The 15,834-nt window shown below is 44.8% G+C and overlaps 1 non-coding gene across 1 annotated transcript; it reads right to left on the bottom strand.

Moving 5' to 3' along the window:
* Positions 1 to 1,605: 1,605 nt before the first annotated feature.
* Trnas-gga (transfer RNA serine (anticodon GGA)) lies at positions 1,606 to 1,689 on the bottom strand. Its single transcript is given in 2 exon segments — positions 1,606 to 1,640; positions 1,650 to 1,689. It is a non-coding gene; the product is annotated as a tRNA-Ser (tRNA).
* Positions 1,690 to 15,834: the final 14,145 nt, after the last annotated feature.

Genomic DNA, 15,834 nt, shown 5'->3' with positions numbered 1-15,834 from the left:
GCATTTACCCCACAAAGAAGATATTACAGGTGGTAGTGGTACACCCTCTGCTGTTCACTTTGGAGAGATCAGGGTTCTCCTGACCCCCTTGGGGCCTGTAGATACTCTGATGATAGAGAAGCAGTACTTTATTGGCTTCAGATACATACTACACTGTTAGGAATGTCTTGGAGAAATGTCCCACTCCAGCGACCCAGGCAGACAAAGCAAAGGCTCACAGCCTGCAGCTTGTGCCATGGGGACAAACAACAGTGTCAGCGCCCCGTGATGCTGATGGCCTGACAGGGGGCCACAGCCTTCATATGAAAGAAAGGTGTTCCGTGTTTTGCTGCGACGGCATTCTGTGGTGGCAGACGTCTGCACTTAGGCTGCTCAGGCCTGGCGACATCCACCCCACAGGCGAAGGAAGACTGCCGTGCTCGAGACAAAAGCCACTGCCCACTGTTAGCAGTCAAGCGGTCACAGGTGGTAGGTGCCAACGGCCTTGCCGCAGTGGTAAGACCGGTTCCCGTCAGATCACAGAAGTTACGCGCTGTCGCGCTTGGCTAGCACTTTGATGGGTCGACATCCGGTTCTGCCAGGCGTTATTGACAAGTGGAGTGCACTCTGACCTTGTGAGGACAGTTGAGGAGCTACACGATTGAGAAGAAAATTGACGACGGCTGGGAGAGCAGTGTGCTGACCACATGCCCCTCTGTATCCACATCTGGTGATACCTAAGGGCCGGCCGGAGTGGCCGAGAAGTTCTAGGCGCTACAGTCTGGAACCGCGCGACCGCTACGGTCGCAGGTTCGAATCCTGCCTCGGGCATGGATGTGTGTGATGTCCTTAGGTTAGTTAGGTCTAAGTAGTTCTAAGTTCTAGGGGACTATTGACCTCAGAAGTTAAGTCCCATAATGCTCAGAGCCATTTGAACCATTTGACCCAGTTTTCTCGTCGTCTGGCGTGCCCCTGGGCCATGGTGGCAATGCCCCTCTGCCTGTAAATCCACTCTATTTGTATGGCCCTGTCATGCACTTGTTACGCTAAAACCTCACACAGTCGTGTAGCTCATAACGAGTCGTGCACTGGTGTCGAGACACTGTTTTCACTGCTCCAGACGTTATCGCTTGATGGTGAAGTTTTCCGCTAAATGCAGCTAGCCAACTTTGCAATTCTTTTGTGTGCATGTTGCAATGAGTCATATGATGCCACAATATAACTACTGACTGAATGCTACATCATAATTCCTTACAAATAGTTCCAGTTCTACCAAAACTAGATAGTGACACTACATTATTTTGATGGTCCAGTGGAAATAATTGCATTCTTCCAGTAACATTCAGACCGTCTGTTTACTTGTGCGTTTGCCTGCTTAGCATAGCATTTCCATCAATGCAGTTACAAGCCTCGTTAGGTTACTTATACTGTATCGCCAAATTTAAGTCTAAAATCAGTGCTTTCTGTGTGTTTTGGATGTTATTTTTCAGCCACAAGTGATCTGTAGCCGTTTTAATTGAAATGAAATGGCTCTGAGCACTATGGGACTTAACAGATGAGGTCATCATTCCCCTAGAACGTAGAATTACTTAAACCTAACTAACCTAAGGACATCTCACACATCGATGCCCGAGGCAGGATTCGAACCTGCGACCGCAGCGGTCCCGCGGTTCCAGACTGAAGCGCCTAGAACCGCTCGGCCACTCAGGCCGGCTGTAGCCGTTTTAGGTACAGACATGCGTTGGGGCACTTCATTTGAGGTTTAGATTTTAGGCACCAATTTTGAATCATATGTGTGTGTGTGTGTGTGTGTGTGTGTATGTGTGTGTGTGCGTGGGCGTCTGCGTGTGCATGTGTTAACATTGTGATACTTCATATAAACACTGAATTTTTTGTGCCCCTGACATATTTTTGTAGACATTCTAGATGCTGAATCAACATTGTGATATTTGACAAGTACCGTAGAATAATTTAAATGTGGGGAATATTTAAAATGAGGGTCTGTTGTGCCTTACACCATATTTATAGTGCAGAGATCGGACTTTTGACATTCACTAGTGCAGATTAACATGATTAACTTGTAGCTTCTTGGCATAGACTTCCGGTGTATGTGTGTGTGTGTGTGTGTGTGTGTGTGTGTGTGTGTGTGTGTGTATGTGTGTGTGCGTGTTTTCCTAAGGTATTTTTGATGCAGGAATACTACAAGTTCACATTGTACGTAATTTTTTATATAATTACGTTCGATTCCAGTATGGAAATAGTGTATATTGTTGAAAGTCGTCGATACAAACTGCGTGGCTTGATAATTTTAATGGCGATTAAAATACTGCACCATGACTGGCTCTTTCATGGTGAAATACTGGACTGTGATTGGAGGAGAGGAAGATGGTTTACTGCCCTCTTGGTTTGAGATATCATGGATAAGGGGATTTAGCTTGCTACGGGATGGATAAGGAGGCGTGGCTTGTGACATTACGGAGATTATAGCTATGGCGTACTTAACCCACTCGCACTTTTCATTGTTATTTTAGTCCAAAGTGCGTGTCAGTCCTCATGGATATACTACACAGTATCTTGAATTAAGTAGAGGGAGTGACGAAACACAAAAATTAATTGAAAAGCTTTATTAGCTATTAAGTAAGGTAATTTGATTATTAGTTTATGCATTTCCCTGAGGCAATCAAGATATTACGTTCTTAGGAATATAGATATTTTACCCATTTTTTGTGGCTCATTAAGTACTGGCATTAATAAATTACATATTATTGCTAAGACAGCGATATTCTTTACAATGGAGCCTTTGTGTGCAAGAATCCACCTTTACGTACAGGTATATATCTGCAAGGTAAAATTGGCAGTAAAAAGGCCTTGAAGCATGGAAACCTGACGTGAAAAAATTGGTTCTTCAGTACTTGCTGCAAAAACAGAGACTCTTCAGCTGGTCACAAAAGCTAGCTCCTCTCTGAACACGCTACTCAAATTGAGAGCACTCTGAAACAACAGCACAAATCTAGTTGTAGGGCAAGCTGCTGTCGACCTGAGATTCACTGGTCGGAATACTAAGGAGACGTAATTCATTCACACAGCTGTCCTCTAGTAGGCTGCACCCAACAGCAGACGAAATGTCGGCAGTCTCTTTCATCATATTGTAACCTACCTTAAGAAAAATTTATGAATGATTGTGCTGATAAACCCCTTACGATATTTGATTTTCAAACAGCTGAGCAGAACCGAACGTACTCAGACATTTCGCTCTTCACTTATTCTGATCAACACTAAACTGACACACAATATTTTTAGCGCAACGCAATCTGACTTTCAATCATCTCTACAAAAGGATGACCCTGACTAACAATAACCTATACCTTTCATGAATCACTTACCTCACAAAAATCTTCGTTACTCGAACTGAAGACACTAACTACTGATAGGCATAGTTAGCAAATGAAAGATTTTGATAGAGAACAAACAATGTATTTACCTTAATAGTGTTCAAAATATCAGTTCATGACATTCAGTCTTACAAATTTACTGTCTCTGATGGACACACGTCCAGATCATCCGCTCTCAAAACTCCGCCATCTCTGTCCCCACATCCACCACTGCTGGCAGCTCACCTCCAACTGCACAGGGCTACGCGCTGTTCACATCCAACTGCCCAACGCTACTATAGTGAATATTCCAACAATGCCAACCAGCCACAGACTGCACACAGCACAGCCAGTGATTTTCATACAGAGCGCTACGTGGCGTTGTTGTTGTTGTGGTCTTCAGTCCTGAGACTGGTTTGATGCAGCTCTCCATGCTACTCTATCCTGTGCAAGCTTCTTCATCTCCCAGTACCTACTGCAACCTACATCCTTCTGAATCTGCTTAGTGTATTGATCTCTTGGTCTCCCTCTACGATTTTTACCCTCCACGCTGCCCTCCAATGCTAAATTTGTGATCCCTTGATGCCTCAAAACATGTCCTACCAACCGATCCCTTCTTCTGGTCAAGTTGTGCCACAAACTTCTCATCTCCCCAATCCTATTCAATACCTCCTCATTAGTTACGTGATCTACCCACCTTATCTTCAGCATTCTTCTGTAGCACCACATTTCGAAAGCTTCTATTCTCTTCTTGTCCAAACTGGTTATCGTCCATGTTTCACTTCCATACATGGCTACACTCCATACAAATACTTTCAGAAACGACTTCCTGACACTTAAATCTATACTCGATGTTAACAAATTTCTCTTCTTCAGAAACGCTTTCCTTGCCATTGCCAGTCTACATTTTATATCCTCTCTACTTCGACCATCATCAGTTATTTTACTCCCTAAATAGCAAAACTCCTTTACTACTTTAAGTGTCTCATTTCCTAATCTAATCCCCTCAGCATCACCCGATTTAATTTGACTACATTCCATTATCCTCGTTTTGCTTTTGTTGATGTTCATCTTATATCCTCCTTTCAAGACACTGTCCATTCCGTTCAACTGCTCTTCCAAGTCCTTTGCTGTCTCTGACAGAATTACAATGTCATCGGCGATCCTCAAAGTTTTTACTTCTTCTCCATGAATTTTAATACCTACTCCGAATTTTTCTTTTGTTTCCTTTACTGCTTGTTCAATATACAGATTGAATAACATCGGGGAGAGGCTACAACCCTGTCTCACTCCTTTCCCAACCACTGCTTCCCTTTCATGCCCCTCGACTCTTATAACTGCCATCTGGTTTCTGTACAAATTGTAAATAGCCTTTCGCTCCCTGTATTTTACCCCTGCCACCTTCGGAATTTGAAAGAGAGTATTCCAGTTAACGTTGTCAGAAGCTTTCTCTAAGTCTACAAATGCTAGAAACGTAGGTTTGCCTTTTCTTAATCTTTCTTCTAAGATAAGTCGTAAGGTTAGTATTGCCTCACGTGTTCCAACATTTCTACGGAATCCAAACTGATCTTCCCCGAGGTCGGCTTCTACCAGTTTTTCCATTCGTCTGTAAAGAATTCGCGTTAGTATTTTGCAGCTGTGACTTATTAAACTGATAGTTCGGTAATTTTCACATCTGTCATCACCTGCTTTCTTTGGTATTGGAATTATTATATTCTTCTTGAAGTCTGTGGGTATTTCGCCTGTCTCATACATCTTGCTCACCAGATGGTAGAGTTTTGTCATGACTGGCTCTCCCAAGGCCATCAGTAGTTCTAATGGAATGTTGTCTACTCCCGGGGCCTTGTTTCGACTCAGGTCTTTCAGTGCTCTGTCAAACTCTTCACGCAGTATCTTATCTCCCATTTCATCTTCATCTACATCCTCTTCCATTGCCATAATACTGTCCTCAAGTACATCGCCCTTGTATAAACCCTCTATATACTCCTTCCACCTTTCTGCCTTCCCTTCTTTGCTTAGAACTGGGTTGCCATCTGAGCTCTTGATATTCATACAAGTGGTTCTCTTGTCTCCAAAGGTCTCTTTAATTTTCCTGTAGGCAGTATCTATTTTACCCCTAGTGAGACAAGCCTCTACATCCTTACATTTGTCCTCTAGCCATCCCTGCTTAGCCATTTTGCACTTCCTGTCGATCTAATTTTTGAGACGTTTGTATTCCCTTTTGCCTGCTTCATTTACTGCATTTTTATATTTTCTCCTTTCATCAATTAAATTCAATATTTCTTCTGTTACCGAAGGATTTCTATTAGCCCTCGTCTTTTTACCTACTTGATCCTCTGCTGCCTTCACTACTTCATCCCTCAGAGCTACCCATTCTTCTTCTACTGTATTTCTTTCCCCCATTCCTGTCAATTGTTCCCTTATGCTCTCCCTGAAACTCTGTACAACCTCTGGTTCTTTCAGTTTATCCAGGTCCCATCTCCTTAAATTCCCACCTCTTTGCAGTTTCTTCAGTTTCAATCTGCAGTTCATAACCAATAGATTGTGGTCAGAATCCACATCTGCCCCTGGAAATGTCTTACAATTTAAAACCTCGTTTCTAAATCTCTGTCTTACCATTATATAATCTATCTGATACCTATTAGTATCTCCAGGATTCTTCCAGGTATACAACCTTCTTTTATGATTCTTGAACCAAGTGTTAGCTATGATTAAGTTATGCTCTGTGCAAAATTCTACAAGGCGGCTTCCTCTTTCATTTCTTCCCCCCAATCCATATTCACCTACTATGTTTCCTTCTCTCCCTTTTCCTACTGACGAATTCCAGTCACCCATGACTATTAAATTTTCGTCTCCCTTCACTACCTGAATAATTTCTTTTATCTCGTCATACATTTCATCAATTTCTTCATCATCTGCAGAGCTAGTTGGCATATAAACTTGTACTACTGTAGTAGGCATGGGCTTTGTGTCTATCTTGGCCACAATAATGCGTTCACTATGCTGTTTATAGTAGCTAACCCGCACTCCTATTTTTTTATTCGTTATTAAACCTACTCCTGCATTACCCCCATTTGATTTTGTATTTATAACCCTGTAATCACCTGACCATAAGTCTTGTTCCTCCTGCCACCGAACTTCACTAATTTCCACTATATCTAACTTTAACCTATCCATTTCCCTTTTTAAATTTTCTAACCTACCTGCCCGATTAAGGGATCTGACATTCCACGCTCCGATCCGTAGAATGCCAGTTTTCTTTCTCCTGATAATGACGTCCTCTTGAGTAGTCCCCGCCCGGAGATCCGAATGGGGGACTATTTTACCTCCGGAATATTTTACCCAAGAGGACGCCATCATCATTTTATCATACAGTAAAGCTGCATGTCCTCGGGAAAAATTACGGCTTACCAACATAAAAACCTAAACAGCCTACTTACAATATCATTGCATTTTCATACAGTCAGAATAATCCTACTTAAATGGGATTCAGGAGTGCAACTTAGTTCATACAAGACAACATTCATCTTAAAAAAATAATGCACAAGTGGTTGAGGTGCAGTGGTGTAAATCTTCTCTAGGTTCCATCAGATCAAGGTGCCCAACGAATCAAATACGTTGCGTTGATCACATAGATCGCAACGCACAACGGACGCTTAGCTTTCCCTTACTTCAGTGCATCCGACCACATCCAACTCACAGCGAGAGTGAATAATGCAGAGGGACACGCCTACGAAAAAAACAAAAAAAACTGACGGCAGAAATGACATCGGTAGTGTAACATACAACCAGCTGCTGTAAGAATACCGTGGTTTACCGATGCGGTAGATGATATCTAACACCGGTGATAATGATGCGTTTTCATCACAGAAATTTTCTCAGTCGTCTGCACAGAACAGGCTTTAGACTCACCCTAACTTATTTCTGTAGCTCAACATCAGGAGGTGATTTAAACCACACATTCCTTACGTGGGATTCGTATAGTAATCTGCAACTCAATTTTTACATGACGTTAACATCACTGGTATGATCGCGTCAGAAAATGCAGAAACTCGCAAAGAGATTTTAAGAGGTTCAACCTACACACGTAATTATCAGGAATTACAAGCTCTGTATACACTAACATAAATTTTCACTAATCATCGGACTTACTGCTAATGTAATATGATGGTGCGTTGACAACAAAATTAAATGGAAAGTTAGAAAAAATCGTTTTCGTGAGAACGCCAGTGGCCAACTACAACAGGCCCGAAATTTAAAGTAGGGCGCGAAACACTGTAGAGCTGATCAGTTTGCACTCAAGAGGCGCTACCAAAGTAAAGTACTGTAAAAAAAGGCTCTACGATAAACTTGTGATCGAACGGTTAAGTATATTTGCAAACAAAGCAGGAGTGCAATTTTACTGGCGATTTGTCATTTATTTATGTGCTATTAACTTCCCACCACCTATTGGCTGTCTGGCAGGGTCCCTAGTTGTCGTCCTTCAGTGTCCGATTGCATTAATTAATGAACAGATAGACACAGGTTGACAGAAATAAAATAATATTGTCTTAGGCTTGACGAGATGGTAATGTATATGTAAGGACGATAGTGCAGTGGTCTCCTGGTAATATTTCCTAGCTGAATGATCGGGATACAGCAGGGACTGGAGAGGAAGTACAATTTGTTTCTTTGATTCGAGCCTATGATCACAAAACATCTGTCTTTAGAAAATCGATTTCAGTCAGAGGTAACCATCTTTAGGTCTACAGAAAAAGCGGAAACCAAACACGACTAATGGATAGCTATGTCTTATAAACAATAAACTATGACATAACGAAATGTATTACTTTCATACATATGGAATAAAATAAAGTATGTCTGTAGAGGAAGACGGAGACTGGAATACATTCAGCAAATAACTGAGGACGAATTACGAAGTCTTTCGCGACGGAGTCCTTGCATAAAAAGTTCTCGGTTTACTTGCCGCGTCAAATTTGGACAAAATCTCAAGCTTTCGATGACTACCTCCGTCCATCTTATTCAGGGGTAAAACTAACTGACAGCTTGGCATTTTATCCAAATATGACGCGGCAAGGAAACCGAGAACTTTTTATGCAACTGAGGACTCAGGCTTCAAGTGCCATTCTCAGATGAAAAGATTGGCACAGGAGAGGAATTCGTGGTTGGCCGCATCAAACCAGTCAGAAGACTGTTGACTCAGAAAAAGTGTCTCAAAGCCTTGACTGGTCAATTCACCCGGCTGCAGGTGCAGTACAGCCTTTGCCCGCTCCGGCACTAGGAATATTTTACCCAAGAGGACGCCAGTGTATATCGGGAAATTTTGTCTGCCTTCTGATCGTGAGGGCAGAATATGAACACAGGCGAGGAGCCACGAAGACGCGAGAAGCCTGGCTGGCCTCTCATCCGCTAAGCTAGCAGAGAGGCAGCAAGACAAACAGACCAAGTTGGGCCGTCTCTCCGCCAGCAAACCCTCGGCGCTGCGTCCACATAGGTCGCCTGCGCAGCCGCCAGCATAACTAAGCCGTTTCGCTGTGTTAACCTTCCCGCCAGTTCCACATCTCCTAAATATTTTTCTATTACACTACTGGCCATTAAAATTGCTACACCAAGAAGAAATGCAGATGATAAACGGGTATTCATTGCACAAATATATTATACCAGAACTGACATGTGATTACATTTTCACGGAGTTTGGGTGCATAGATGCTGAGAAATCAGTACGCAGAACAACCACCTCTGGCCGTAATAACGACCTTGATACGCCTGGGCATTGATTCAAACAGAGCTTCGATGGTGTGTACAGGTACAGCTGCCCATGCAGCTTCAACACGATACCACAGTTCATCAAGAGTAGTGACTGGCGTATTGTGACGAGCAAGTTGCTCGGCCACCGATGACCAGACGTTTTCAATTGGTGAGAGATCTGGAGAATATGCTGGCCAGGGCAGCAGTCGAATATTTTTTGTATCCAGAAAGGTCCGTACAGGTCCTGCAACATGCGGTCGTGCATTGTCCTGCTGAAATGTAGGGTTTCGCAGAGATCGAATGTAGGGTACAGCCGCGGATCGTAACACATTTGAAGTGCAACTTCCACTGTTCAAAGTGCCGTCAATGCGAACAAGAGGTGACCGAGACGTGTAACCAATGGCACCCCATACCATCACGCCGGGTGATACGCCAGTATGACGATGACGAATACACGTTTCCAATGTGCGTTCACCGCGATGTCGCCAAACTTGGATGCGACCATCGTGATGCTGTAAATAGAACCTGGATTCATCCGAAAAAATGACGTTTTGCCATTCGTGCACCCAGGTTCGTCGTTGAGTACACCATCGCAGGAGTTCCTGTCTGTGATGCAGCGTCAAGGGCAACCGCAGCCATGGTATCGGAGCTGATAGTCCATGCTGTTGCAAACGTCGCCGAACCGTTCGTGCAGATGGTTGTTGTCTTGCAAACGTCCCCATCTGTTGACTTAGGGACCGCAGCTCGCGGTCGTGCGGTAGCGTTCTCGCTTCCGGCGCCCGGGTTCCCGGGTTAGATTCCCGTCGGGGTCAGGGACTTTCTCTGCCTCGTGATGACTGGGTGTTGTGTGATGTCCTTAGGTTAGTTAGGTTTAAGTAGTTCTATGTTCTAGGAGACTGATGACAATAGATGTTAAGTCCCATAGTGCTCAGAGCCATTTGAACCATTTTTTTGTTGACTTAGGGATCGAGACGTGGCTGTACGATCCGTTACAGCCATGCGGATAAGATGCCTGCCATCTCGACTGCTAGTGATAGGATGCCGTTGGGACCCAGGTCGGCGTTCCGTATTACCCTCCTGAAGCCACCGTTTCCATGTTCTGCTAACATTCATTGGATCTCGACCAACGCGAGCAGCAATGTCACGATACGCTAAACAGCAATCGCGATAGGCTACAATCCGACCTTTATCAAAGTCGGAAACGTGATGGTACGCATTTCTCCTCCTTACACGAGGCATCACGACAACGTTTCACCAGGCAACGCCGGTCAACTGTTGTTTGTGTATGAGAAATCGGTTGGAAACTTTCCTCATGTCAGCACGTTGTAGGTGTCGCCACCGGCGCCAACCTTGTGTGAATGCTCTGAAAAGCTAATCATTTGCATATCAGAACATCTTCTTCCTGTCAGTTAAATTTCGCGTCTGTAGCACGGAATCTTCGTGGTGTAGCAATTTTAGTGGCCAGTAGTGTATTTATCACAAGTGAATTGACCACTCTTTGATTCGTTCACTTCTGTTAGACCTTACTGTCGGCCAAAACCGCGCCGAGTGGCCACGCGGTTTCAGGCGCCATGTCACGAATTGCGCAGTCCCTCCCGCCGAAGTTTCGAGTCCTCCCTCGGGCATAGGTGTGTGCGTATTGTTCTTAGCATAAGTTAGTTTAAGTAGTTTGTAAGTCTAGCGACCGATGCCATCAGCAGTTCCGTCCCTTAGGAATTCGCACACATTTGTACATTTTATCGGGCATGATGGCTTAGTGGTAAACTGCGATTCCGGAGACCGTAAGTTCGCGAGAGCGAATCACGTTCTTTACTTGTGGTTTTCACTCTGCATTCACGCTAGCTTCACCTATCTATGGCTTGAAGATATGCCGAGAACACTACGTGGTTCGGATCCAACGTCAAACTGCAGGTCCCCATTTGCCCCATTAACGTATTACTGGATTTTATTTTAATTTGCTGCCATCTACATATGACTTGCCGCCCTAGACAGGTCGTATTTTCACAGTATGAAATTGTATACTATGTACGGCACGTGATACTTATTTGATGTTTCTTATTTGTTCAAATGGCTCTGAGCACTATGGGACTTAACTTCTGAGGTCATCAGTCCTCTAGAACTACTTAAATCTAACTAACCTAAGGACATCACACACATCCATGCCCGAGGCAGGATTCGAACCTACGACCGTAGCGGTCGCGCGGTTCCAGACTGAAGCGCCTAGAACTGCTCGGCCACTCCGGACGGCCTCTTATTTGTAATAAGGGTTAATAGTACTACAGCTTTAAATACTTATTGACTTAAAAGAAATTAAGAAATGAAATGTTTTAACAACGATTTATGAATAGAAGATTGGAATTTACGAAGACAGAAAAGAAACTGGTACACCTGTTTACTATTGTGTAGGGCCTCAGCGACCACGGAGAAGTGCCGCAACACGACGTGGCCCGGACTCGACTAATGTCTGAAGTAGTGCTGGATGTAATTGACACCATGAATCCTGCAGGGCTGTCCATAAATCCGTAAGAGTACGACGAGGTGGAGATCTCTTCTGAACAGACGTTGCGAACCATCCTAGATTTGCATCATAATGTTCATGTCTGGGCACTTTGGTGGCCAGCGGAAGTGTTTGAACTCAGAAGAGTGTCAATTATTCAAAAACAGTCTTAATCGCATTTATTATTATTATACCGCCAACCTGTTTCAACCGTAGACAGGAGTGACACCACCAGCAGTCGACCAATGGTGTAAACGCCCAGAAGATGACCCCAACGTCGGGCTGAAACCGGTTGGCGGTATAATAATAATAAATGCGATTAAGACTGTTTTCGAATAATTGATTAATCATAGTAATCGCTGCTTCATCTCCACAACGATGTTGTCCAAATATCAGAAGAGTGTTCCTGGAACAATTCTGTAGCAATTCTGGACATGTGGGGTGTCGCATTTTCCTTCTGGAATTGTCCAAGTCCGTCGGAATGGACAATGGACATGAACGGATGCGGCTGATCAGAAGGGTGCTTTCGTACGTGTCACCTGTCACTGCCGTATCTAGACGTATGAGGGGCCCCTTATCACTCCAACTACACACGCCCCACACCATTATAGAGTCTCTACCAGCTTGAACAGCGCCCTGCTGAAATGCAGGGCCCATGGTGATAGATTAAGCATGGGAGTTGGTAACACAACTAATTAAATAAGCGTCGATTACAGACCAATCAGATTTCAAACAGCTTCCACTGTCCTCGGAATGAATAAATACAGGCCCTCGTATGATTTTCAGGGGAGTCTTATACTATTCTTCCTGGAAAGTTGTGGTAGGTTCAGGTAACAATGATAGAAATGGATATCAATCAAAATAGGCCGCAAAGGCTCAATCTGGAGACTGTGGTGGCTAGAGGAAATATCGAAATTCATCCTCTTGCTCAAAATACCAATCCTGGACGATGTGGGCAGTTCTTGGAGAACAAACAACATTGTACCATGGGGTGGACCTGATCGACGAAATTGATCACATAATCCTTGTATCCTTGTAAGAAAGCGACGTTGCAGAGTAACCTTGGGGCACAATGACATGATGATACAGCTGCCCAAATCACCACCGAACCCCATCCCCGCCATGTTCCACTCCTGCGCCATAAACATCGCCAGTAGTTGGAAGTAATGTGAAACAGGACTCATCCGACCAAATGACAAGAATGGCTCCGGCATAATGCAACTGCACAAAACAGTGTTCTGATCGCGACTGACACTTGCAACGTATTGAGGACACTGCATAAGTGCCGTTTGTGGACAAGTACAACAGCGCCGCATGCAGGCTTGGCTATAAACTGCTCTTACGTTCAAGCATGCATTTCTTGCGGTGTTTCCACGTTTTTGTCCAACCCCGGTAATTAACCAGAGGACACATAATGAAAAAATAAACCTCGTAATTTAGGGCGACTAGGGAGTTACTGTCTATAAGTGACACGCGTTAGGAGGAATGTGGTGGATTACCTTAGTGGCGTCATGAGAAGCTCATCTGCAGCAACCAGCTCTGTTCTAGGAAACAGCGGTCATGCGAGACACAGCTGCCCCTCTTTGTGCATGATATACACTCCTGGAAATTGAAATAAGAACACCGTGAATTCATTGTCCCAGGAAGGGGAAACTTTATTGACACATTCCTGGGGTCAGATACATCACATGATCACACTGACAGAACCACAGGCACATAGACACAGGCAACAGAGCATGCACAATGTCGGCACTAGTACAGTGTATATCCACCTTTCGCAGCAATGCAGGCTGCTATTCTCCCATGGAGACGATCGTAGAGATGCTGGATGTAGTCCTGTGGAACGGCTTGCCATGCCATTTCCACCTGGCGCCTCAGTTGGACCAGCGTTCGTGCTGGACGTGCAGACCGCGTGAGACGACGCTTCATCCAGTCCCAAACATGCTCAATGGGGGACAGATACGGAGATCTTGCTGGCCAGGGTAGTTGACTTACACCTTCTAGAGCACGTTGGGTGGCACGGGATACATGCGGACGTGCATTGTCCTGTTGGAACAGCAAGTTCCCTTGCCGGTCTAGGAATGGTAGAACGATGGGTTCGATGACGGTTTGGATGTACCGTGCACTATTCAGTGTCCCCTCGACGATCACCAGTGGTGTACGGCCAGTGTAGGAGATCGCTCCCCACACCATGATGCCGGGTGTTGGCCCTGTGTGCCTCGGTCGTATGCAGTCCTGATTGTGGCGCTCACCTGCACGGCGCCAAACACGCATACGACCATCATTGGCACCAAGGCAGAAGCGACTCTCATCTCTGAAGACGACACGTCTCCATTCGTCCCTCCATTCACGCCTGTCGCGACACCACTGGAGGCGGGCTGCACGATGTTGGGGCGTGAGTGGAAGACGGCCTAACGGTGTGCGGGACCGTAGCCCAGCTTCATGGAGACGGTTGCGAATGGTCCTCGCCGATACCCCAGGAGCAACAGTGTCCCTAATTTGCTGGGAAGTGGCGGTGCGGTCCCCTACGGCACTGCGTAGGATCCTACGGTCTTGGCGTGCATCCGTGCGTCGCTGCGGTCCGGTCCCAGGTCGACGGGCACGTGCACCTTCCGCCGACCACTGGCGACAACATCGATGTACTGTGGAGACCTCACGCCCCACGTGTTGAGCAATTCGGCGGTACGTCCACCCGGCCTCCCGCATGCCCACCATACGCCCTCGCTTAAAGTCCGTCAACTGCACATAAGGTTCACGTCCACGCTGTCGCGGCATGCTACCAGTGTTAAAGACTGCGATGGAGCTCCGTATGCCACGGAAAACTGGCTGACACTGACGGCGGCGGTGCACAAATGCTGCGCAGCTAGCGCCATTCGACGGCCAACACCGCGGTTCCTGGTGTGTCCGCTGTGCCGTGCGTGTGATCATTGCTTGTACAGCCCTCTCGCAGTGTCCGGAGCAAGTATGGTGGGTCTGACACACCGGTGTCAATGTGTTCTTTTTTCCATTTCCAGGAGTGTACAATAGGCTCTAGATACTGGCTCCCTGGTTGATACCATATTTATCGACTTTCGAAAGGCGTTCGACTCAGTTCCGCACAGTCGCTTGCTCCAAAAAGTGCGCGCTTACGGTCTATCCGATGACATATGTGGTTCGATAGAAAGAATAGACAGAGAGCAGTATGTCGTCCTGAATGGGGTAACTACAACAAAAACAAGTGTAACTTCAGGTGTGCACCAGGGGAGCGTAATAGGCCGCTGCCTTTTACGATTTACATGAACGAACTGGTTGATGGTACTAGACTGTTTGCCGATGATGCTGTAGTCTACAGGAAAGTAGTATCACACGAAAGTTATGAACAAATCAATGAAGATTTGCAGAAAATAAATGTGTGGTGTAATGACTGGCAGTTATCGCTCAATATCAGTAAGTGTAACCTACTGCGTATAACAAGGCGAAAATCCCCATTAATGTACGAGTACAAAATAAATGCCCAGTCTCTGGAAACGTTAACATCCGTCAAGTACCTGGGTACGACTGTTCGAAATGATCTCAAATGGAATGATCAGATTACAGAAGTAACGGGCAAGGCGAACTCTAGATTGCGGTTTATTAGTAGAATCCAGAAGCGGTGCAGTCCTTCAACAAAGGAAATTACTTACAATACGTTAGTTCATCCAATCTTAGAGTATTTTTCGTCTGTATGGAACCCTTACCAGTTGGGTCTGATTCAAGAGATTGAGAAGGTCCAAAGAAGAGCGTCAAGATTCGTGGCTGGTACATTTAGTCATCGCGAGAGCGATACAAATCTCATAGAAAGTTTGAAGTTGAGGCTGTTGATTATTAAAATTAAAATTAATATTTATACAGTTGTTGACAGGGCCGCGAAATGTTGAAGATATTTGTATTCTGTCTTGACGACAGTGTTATAGTGTGTCATATTGCCATTCCTACTATAGATATTTTCCGTCAATTTATATGCTCTTTCCATCTTTAGAATTTGGTGTCCAACAGTTACTTTTTTTCTAATTCATTCTCCTGCACAGTCTCACCTAGGTACTTGAATTTCTTGCCTTTTGGATCCACTCAATCTCCGTTTCTAACAGTTTTGCTCCGTCTTTGTCATTTTCAAAAATTTGGTCTTTTCAACTGAACATTCTGGTAGTACCACAAAATCATCAGTTAACGCCAGTAACTTTACTTCAGTTCTTTCGATTGTTTTTATTTATTCCTCTTTAG

The sequence above is a fragment of the Schistocerca nitens genome, chromosome 4 (assembly GCF_023898315.1).
Source record: "Schistocerca nitens isolate TAMUIC-IGC-003100 chromosome 4, iqSchNite1.1, whole genome shotgun sequence".
NCBI classification, from domain to species: domain Eukaryota; kingdom Metazoa; phylum Arthropoda; class Insecta; order Orthoptera; family Acrididae; genus Schistocerca; species Schistocerca nitens.
The sequence above is the reverse complement of the archived record's forward strand: the minus strand, read 5'-3'. Positions and strand labels throughout refer to the sequence as shown.